Source organism: Crocuta crocuta, unplaced genomic scaffold (genome assembly GCF_008692635.1).
Source record: "Crocuta crocuta isolate KB4526 unplaced genomic scaffold, BGI_CrCroc_1.0 scaffold564, whole genome shotgun sequence".
NCBI lineage: Eukaryota > Metazoa > Chordata > Mammalia > Carnivora > Hyaenidae > Crocuta > Crocuta crocuta.
Window position 1 is genome coordinate 979487 of NW_027533010.1, and position 8974 is coordinate 988460.

Here is an 8974-nt window from a genome sequence, read left to right on the forward strand (position 1 = left end):
GAGGTAATGAAGTTAAAAATGAGGTCATTAGGGGGACCCAAATCCAGCAGGGCTGGTGTCCTTATAAAAAGAGATTAGGCCACAGAAATAGAGGGAAAAACCACATGAAAACACAGGGAGGAAAAGGACATCAACAAGCCATAGAAAAAGACCTAAGAAGAAGCCAACAATGTCAACACCGTGATCTCAAATTTCTGCTCTCCAAAATTTTGGGAGAATACATTTCTGCTGTTAACGTCACCCAGTCCGCAGTACTTTGTTATGGCAGTGTGGGAAACAAATATAGCTACTTAAAAGAGAAGAGAAGAGAAGAGAAGAGAAGAGAAGAGAAGAGAAGAGAAGAGAAGAGAAGAGAAGAGAAGAGAAGAGAAGAGAAGAGGGAAGGGGAGGGGAGGNNNGGGAAGGGAAGGGAAGGGAAAGGGAAGGGAGAAATATTTCCAAATGTATAAGAAGGGATACAAATATAACACTTTTTCAATCTTATTGCTTTGCTGTATTTCATTTAAATTAAAAATAAATATGACATCACTGACACAGTTGAAGTTGGTCCCTTTTTTAGATGCCCAGTTTACATCCCCACTATCACTAGGTGGGAGACCTTATCATTTTCTTGCTAACATTTGTTCCATTCAGGCCTTTAAATTTGGCTATTCTAGTGTGATGAAAGGAAATGGAATCTTGTGAATTACTCTGCATTTCTCTGATTACCAGTGAAGAAAGCTTGAATTCTGCTTCTTCTAAAGTATGGATTATAATAGAACTCTCAGAACCCAAATAACTCTAAAGATTAAAATTAAAATATGATGAACTCATGTAGAAGGACACTGGTACAGTGCTAGTCATGAGAGTACATCATGATTGTTCAGTAAGTAAATATCGTTAATATTCTACCTAAAGATACTCTCTACACAGTCCCTGGCTACTGTTGAGTAGTTGTACTGTTTCCATATTCAAATTTCTCACCCCAAGTTAGCTCACACTCAGCTCTTAAAATTCTTTTTTTTTACTATGTCTTGATAAACTATTTATGTCTTTGCTTAGTTCTGATGGCACTCAGTTACATTGGCCATACAGTCCTCTAACAAAAATCAATATGGTTACCAATTTCTATGCTCAATCTAATTTTTTTCAGGTCATCTTTGGGCTTTTACCATTTTTTTTCTAAATTTCTAAGTCTATGAATATGCCCGCTTATGATCATATTTATATTATACATATATACATACAGAAAGAAAGGATATACCTATATCATGTATACAAATTGGCCTAAATTCCCAACAGTGTCCATCAATCAGGCCTTGGGAAATACAAGAACAAGAACATGTCAAATTCAATCACAGAGACAGAGTACAGGTTCTTGATTCTGAGAAGTTCACCTCATCTAGATTCTAGAATCTAAGATGTTTATCTCATGCTATAATATATCTGCTACAAAGTGATCTATTCATAAGAACTCTAGCAGAAATAATTTTATGAGTAAGTATTTTCTGCTCTCAAGTTTCCAGAGTCAATATGGGTCTTAGATGTATTCAAAGATTTATGTTCAATGAAGTATAATTTATAATAATGAAAAAAACCCCAAACTTATTGATTGAATGAGCCCAACAAATGATTAAATATACCTAAAACTAAGATACTATATCCTCAAAAACCATGCTTTTAAAGAATATTTTTATCTCATAAAATATTAAGTTAAAAAAGGAAGACACAGAAAGTGTATACAGTATGATAATTTTGTGGCAAAAATATAAAAGGAAAGAAAAGATTGGAAAACTAGGGCAAAATGTTACCAGTAACTATCTTTGGGTGGTGGGATCATGGCAGTTTTTATACTTTTCCTGTTTTGAAAATATCTACACTAAGCAGGTACTACTTTAATAAGAGGCAGAAATTAGAGGGGCTCCTGGGTGGCTCAGTCCGTTAAGCGTCTGACATCGGCTCAAGTCATGATTTCACGGTTTGTGGGTTCAAGCCCCTCATCAGGCTCTGTGTTGACAGCTAGCTCAGAGTCGGGAGCCTGCTTCAGATTCTGTATCTCCCTCTCTCTCTGACCCTCCCCTGCTCACGCTGTCTCTCTCTCTTTCTCTCTCTCTCTCAGAAATAAATAAAACATTTAAAAAAAATTAGTAAATGCCTTTGGGTAAAAACTATTGCTGTGAATATACATGACCAGACACTAAATGTAGCAACTTACCCACTTGCAACAGCAAAATCTATCTCTTCACACATTAAGGGTTTACTTGGCTGTAGGTTCAAAAGCCATTATTGCTCAATTTTTTTAAGGCCTCAGCATTTTCTCAGCATTTATACAGAGCAGATGGTGTTCACTATCCAAATAATATGTCAGCTCTTACGCAGAGACCATATGAGCATTCAGGGTAAACACTAAATAAGAATTAATGCCTTGTTTAATACTGGAGAGAAAAGACAATTTAACAAATTCTGAATTAATGTCATAGTTACACTTCTATATAATGAATAACAATTTGTAACCTTAAAACACACACCTTTATTATGAGTATCACTTGTGAAAATCTAGGCTTATCCTGGGTCCCCCTCCCACCCAAAATCCAAAATGTGATCCAAATATACAGATAAATACTAAATTTTGTTGTATCTATTATTTAGTTATGTTAGAAGGGAAAAGAGGTGACCTTTTTAAAAAAGGATTGCTATGGATTATGATAATATAAGTAGGGCCTTATTAATTGAACTACTTAATAATATTTCCTAATACTGGACATTGCCTTGTGTTTAATTTTTTTACCCTAACAAAATTTCCTTCCCTCACATTCATAATGCTGAATGTACCCACAGGCATTTTTAAGACTATCAATGTAGCTAAAAACAGCACTGGGCAATCAGTGGTTCTTTTAAATACATGTTAATACAAAAATCTTTTTTTGAATTGTGATACATTTCAGTCTAGCTCTGAACACAGCTATGTCTCAGAAAAAAAAAGCAAGCACACTTCTGAAGACAGAACCTGACATTTACCTACTTATTGCTAATATATTACAGACTGCTGGCAGACACACAGCACCCTATATTTTCCTTCCATTTACTGCTCTTGAACCAGTTGCCACAGCCTAGATATTTTTCCATTTCTTCTCCTTTGGCTAATTTTACATATAATGGAGCATGAATGTTACCTTTGTCTAAACCCTCCACAAACATGTGGTTGCTCATCATGTACGATTTAATCCTTGGGTACCTGAAGGTTATCAGTCCGTGCTTTGTCTCTCAGTGCTTTCCCACCAATTTCTCTTTAAGTCCAACAACCCTAGACCTTTTCTTATTTTCTACCACAATTCACATAGCTAATTGTACACTGCCAATAAGTCCCAATCTATTTGAAATTCATTTCATAACACTTTATTAGGCTACACTAATAAAAAAAAATCTTACAGGACTTAGTAGGTAACTGTGAGTGTAAGTGTGCACGGGGACACAATCAGGCCCTAGAAACAGTAAGAGGGTAAGAGAAGCAAGATAAAATTAACCTTCTAATTATACAGTACCTCAAACTTATTTTCAAAGATTTTTCTTTCATTAATGCCCATTACAATAAGTACAATAAGAATTCAGATATGGATCAGTGAAGGAAGTAACAGAGGAAATGTTAGGTTTGGTCTGGGCCTTAACTTACTTGAAAAGAGACAGCAATGTGATGTGATTAGAAGTAAAACAAACAACAGTCTCTATAAAACCTATAAACAGTTCTGTTTTTAAAAACATTCATCACAATATTCATTTCAAGGTTATTGATAAAATGTTTTACAAAGTATATAACATACAATAAATGAAAACATCTAGAGAATCCAATCGTCTGCTTTGATCCCTTCATTAGCTACCCAGTACCTATAAGCTAAAGCCCTTCCTGCATGACAGGCAAAAGCCTTTTGAGGCCAGGTACACACCAGTTTCATTTCCTGCCACACTCATTTTTTTGCCTCGACATCTCTGAAACATTCTTTATACTTCTCCTTAAATGGCTAAGTCTTCTCACGCACCCTTCATATCTCAACATAGAATGTCACCTCCCCCAGGAAGCTCTGCCTAAAACCCACAGGTTGGTCTAAATGCCTGAACTTTGCATTTCAGAACCAGGAGGACCCTGGACAGACCTCTTCAACAAGTAACATGTTAGGCTGCAGGGCAACATTTACTTTTTTTTTTTTTTCTTTTCTTTTTTTTAAATTTTTTTTTTAATTTTTTTACAAATAGTTTATTGTCAAATTAGTTTCCACATAACACTCAGTGCTCATCCCCACAAGTGTCCTCCTCCATGCCCATCCCCCCTCCCCCCCACATCCATCAGTCCTCAGTTTTTGTCAGCATTTCAAGAGTCTCTCATGGTTTGCCTCTCTCCCTTTCCCCCACCATTTCCACCCTTCTCCCCCTTGTTCCTCCGTCAAGTTCCTCCTAATCCTCCTATAGGTGCACACATATGATATTTGTCCTTCTCTGCCTGACTTATTTCGCTCAGCATAACACCCTCAAGGTCCATCCATGTTGCTACACATGGCCAGATTTCCATCAACAGATGAATGGATCAAGAAGATGTGGTTTACCTATACCATGGAATACTACAGGGCAACATTTACTTTTGTGTCTAAACTCCCATCATGGTGTCTGGCACCAGACAGTCGTTTTTTTAATGTTTGATGAACTGAATTATGGGAATTATGAAATACAGCAACAAGAATTTTTAGGTGCATCTTGGATCTTCAGGGGTTTAACAGAGCTTGAGATGCATCTTGAAATTACAGCATTGGAGCTTCAAGCAGCTTAGTCTCTGTTTAATCAATATTTGGTTAAATAAAATAAGGAATATTCTAAACTGCTATTAGAGAATTTCAATTCTAAGCAGCATAGCTATAAAGCTTAGAAAAAGGGACAAAATTATTTTATCATATAATGTAATGTAATACCAACAATTTATTTTGTCTTTACAGACTAAGTGACCACCTCTTTTATGTGAATACCTACTTCAGCTAAGAATATCAATATTTTAAAAGGTACCTCATTCAGGAAATTCAGAAATTTGTCCTGGTAAGGACTGACAAATCTACATCATTGTTAAGTAAATTCAAAAGGCAGCTGGAAACAATGCAAGGCACAAGATTACAGGGAAACAACTCCCTTCTATGTCAGCAATTAATAGCTACCAAGTTTTTCCTAGGAAACAGAGGAACTAGAGAACTAGAGAGTTATTTATCTAGCATCCATCAAAATAAAGAAAGAATGCTCTGCTAGGATGGCAGAAGACTCCATTGATTAGAAGTAAAGGTATTGGTGTAGGGATAGGGATGAAGAGGATTTTTAATTTCAAGGAAGAGCCTATATTCCTTTTACTAACTGTATTCTTTTTTTTTAATTTTTTTAATGTTTTATTTATATCTAGGAGAGAGAGAGAGACAGCGTGAGCAGGGGAGGGTCAGAGAGAGAGGGAGTCACAGACTGAAACAGGCTCCAGGCTCTGAGCTGGCAGTCAGCACAGAGGCCGACGCGGGGCTTGAACCCACGAACCGCGAGATCATGACCTGAGCGGAAGTCGGACGCTTAACCGACTAAGCCACCCAGGCGCCCCTTACTAACTATATTCTAATAGTAGGTTTTGTGTTTTTTTTTTTTGCTTTTAAAGATTGAATAGGAAGCATAAGTCAGGAATTTAGTCCTTCGTAAATCACAAAAGGAAGCCAGCTAACTGACTCTAGCCCAGCCAGTCTAGTACATACTACCCAAGGGCTGAAGTTCCAGGTAACGACCCCAGGCCTGATTGTGTGCCATGACAGTAAAGCCCGGAGCCATCTCTTCTACCTTCGGAAGGAAAATTAAACAGGACAGGAAGATGCTGAAAAACAGAAATATAGCGGACCAAGAAACACACAGGGCTTGTCATTCATCAAATGGAAAATTAAGTTTCTATTGCAAAATAAAGTACTATTTACATACCACACCACTGAAGTACTGTTTGTTCAGTAATCTTTACAATACAAAATGGAATATGATCCTTTAAGGATTAAAGATTAAACTACCATCTCACTGTTAATATCAAAATTTTAAATGCTTAAAGTAGAACTATGCCCTCTTTTGGTGAAGAAGTTGCAAAGGGTCAGGGATGCACCAAAATACACCACAAACATTGAAAGAAACTGATTAGATGTTTAAAGTGGCATTCAAGTTCAAGGTTAAATGTTATTGGAAAAAAAGAAATTTTTAAAAGTTTAACAAAGTATGTCATGAAAATTATGTCACAACCTATTTAGACAAAAATATGTAACTTTATTTTTTGTGACTTAATTTGTAAGTACATATATTAATTGAAATATTCAAAGAAATTTCCTTTGATATTAGTCTATCAGAGAATATAAGCTACTTAAAAATAAAATCCTTGAATTCTGTCATCACTATTGTAGAAGACTACAGCAACTAAAACATTAAAGTTTTTCCAAGTGGAAAGGAAGTATATAAATGACTGTTAATGTTACTGACACAATCAATAGTCAGAGAATGCAAAAGAATTCTTAAAAAAACACAAGAAATCAATCAAAATCTTTTAAAGGCAGTCAATCTAGGAGCACTATTCTTGGCTGCCAATTTTATATACGGGAAATAGGCAATTTTAGGATTTAGTGATAGTGTTAGCAATTGATTTCCCTAATTCATGGGTTTTTAATTGGGTCTCTTGAGTATAACAGGAAACTTTTGATAAGGATATTCTCTCATAATTATCGAACAGCTTCAAAACAAAGCTTTAAAAAAAAAGTTTAAATGTTTACTTAACACCAGTAAAGCACTGCCAAATGCAAACTTAAAAATAAAATTGTTTGATTAGAAACAGGTCATAAAACTTCTTTATCTTCTTCAGATTTGTAATTAATGTGCCGACATGGTGACCAATTAGTCCAGACTTGACTCTCCTAAAAACTGATCTTAAACTGTAATTCACTATGCAGAGCCCAAAAGCGACTACCTACCACCACTCTGTCCACACACAAAAAAGAAAGACTTTCAAATCATTATACAAGTTTTACTTTTAAAACTTAAATATACTGCCGTGTAAATATATTTCACACTTCAATTTGAGATCAATAACTTAGAGGATGATCTAAACTGTAAATTATGCATCTCAAAAATAAAGCAGCTATTAATTCCACTTATGAGAATATTAGAAAACTTTTTTTTAAAAAATGAAACATCTCACAGAAGGATAAAGGGGGAAGAAGAGAGGTCTTAAATTAGAGCAATGCTTCTATGGACCAAGTTTTTCAAAAATACAAAGTTGTATGGGTAAGTGGCTTCATACTTTATACAACAAACACTTCCGAATTTGTTACAAACTATTTCTGGGCAGTTCACTATAAAACTATAAAAGAGTGCAGCCATGAGAAAATAGGTTTATTATATTTTCCTTTAATAAGACTGTGCTCGTGGGCTTTACTGCCAGGGCACACACAGAGGCCACCACTGGCCCAACCATCCCTGCAGACCACGCTGTCTCAGCGCTCACACTGGCAAAGACGAGAACTTAAAGGGGCCACGCCGTATCAGACACCTCGGCAAGCTCCAGCACCCCACCCCCCCAACCCGTACCAGAGGTAAACATTGCGTTGGCAAAACAGAGAACGTGATACACACACCTAACAGTATTGACATTTGATCAGTACCTGGTTGGGTTTTTTAAATGTTTGTTTGTTTTTTTTAAGTTTTAATTTGCAACTTTGCCTCAGAGTCTTAGTCCCTTCACAGACCGAGGAAGAAAAGAACCAATATCAGCTACCAGCTGCCATAAAGTCTCTTTCAACTCTGTCTCCACTAATCCCTTTAAGGGAATTCAAATGAAGCGCTTTTCCCTACACAATAAAAGCAAGAGCTGGGTCAACTTCCATACTGGAGCCATGACGTAGTTGTATAGTTGGAGGGTGACTCGCGTACACTTAAGTGATTTACGCGGCATCCAAATAAAATCAGATCGCTGGACAGACTGCAACAACTGCAATCTGTCCGCTCTAGGCAGTGACTCTAAGACAATGTTCACAAGCAGTAACCGAAAATGCCCCACAAGAGGAGCACAAAACTTCCCCGAGACGAAAGGCGGCTGTGAGCAGGACGCGTCCAGCAGCCCAGAGGTGAACACGTCCTGTGCCCACAACACAGCCGTGAACTCGGGAGGGCCAGGAAAGACCGCATCGACGCGACGTGGAAGGGGCGCGAGGTAGCGGGTCGCGCAAGGGAGCCCCCGCGGGACGCGACCCGGAGGAGCTCAGCTGGCCCGGGCGACGGCGCGCACACGCACAGACACGCTGGGTGGGGGGCTGGGAGGACCACCGGGCGCCCTCGTCCGACCCCGAGCGGGGCAGCGAAGCCGGACTCTGCTCGGAGGGCAGAGACGGGCCCCGGGCAGTCGGGCCACCTGAGGGGACGCAGAGTCCGAGCCCACCTCCGCCCCGCTGACGGTCGCGGTTCTGACGAGACCCTGAACCCGCCCACACTGCCTGACACTATCCCTCTTCGGGACCCCTCCCACTTTCGGGGTCTCCGTGTCCGGGGTAAAAGGGGCGGGTTCAGGGGTTCAGAATCGGAGCCCCGAACCTACCCACTAGTCGCGGCAGAACTGTGGTCGCGCGAATCGGAAGACGCTGACCGCTCGGGACACGGCAGGTNGGCTCCCGTCCCGCCACACGCCGGTGGCCACCACAGGACTCGTTCTCCAGCTGTAGCCCAGTGAGGCGCCAGGTAGCTCCGAACGTAGCAGGACCCACTTTTCCTCTTCTGGACAACGGCCAACAGTAGTGACCTGTTCCCCGGTGAGGTGGCTCCCGGCGACGGCAGCGGAGACGGTGACCGGAGATTACAGTTGAGGTTTGAAAACTGCAGCCGCGTTGCGGGGCAGGGCTGTATGCTAGGACCCACCCCCTCGGGCGGGAGAGCCAATCCGAGTGCGCGCGGAGGGCGGGGCTGTCACGTG

At 39.6% G+C, this 8974-nt stretch overlaps 1 protein-coding gene across 1 annotated transcript in view; it reads right to left on the reverse strand.

Annotated features, from left to right (window-relative positions):
- The window catches only part of STK17B (serine/threonine kinase 17b), a 34214-nt gene extending 25539 nt beyond the window's left edge, over positions 1-8675 (reverse strand). Inside the window, exon 1 of the mRNA XM_077745782.1 lies at positions 8603-8675. The gene's annotated coding sequence lies outside the window, so the exon portion shown is untranslated. The remainder of the gene's footprint in view (positions 1-8602) is intronic.
- Positions 8676-8974: the final 299 nt, after the last annotated feature.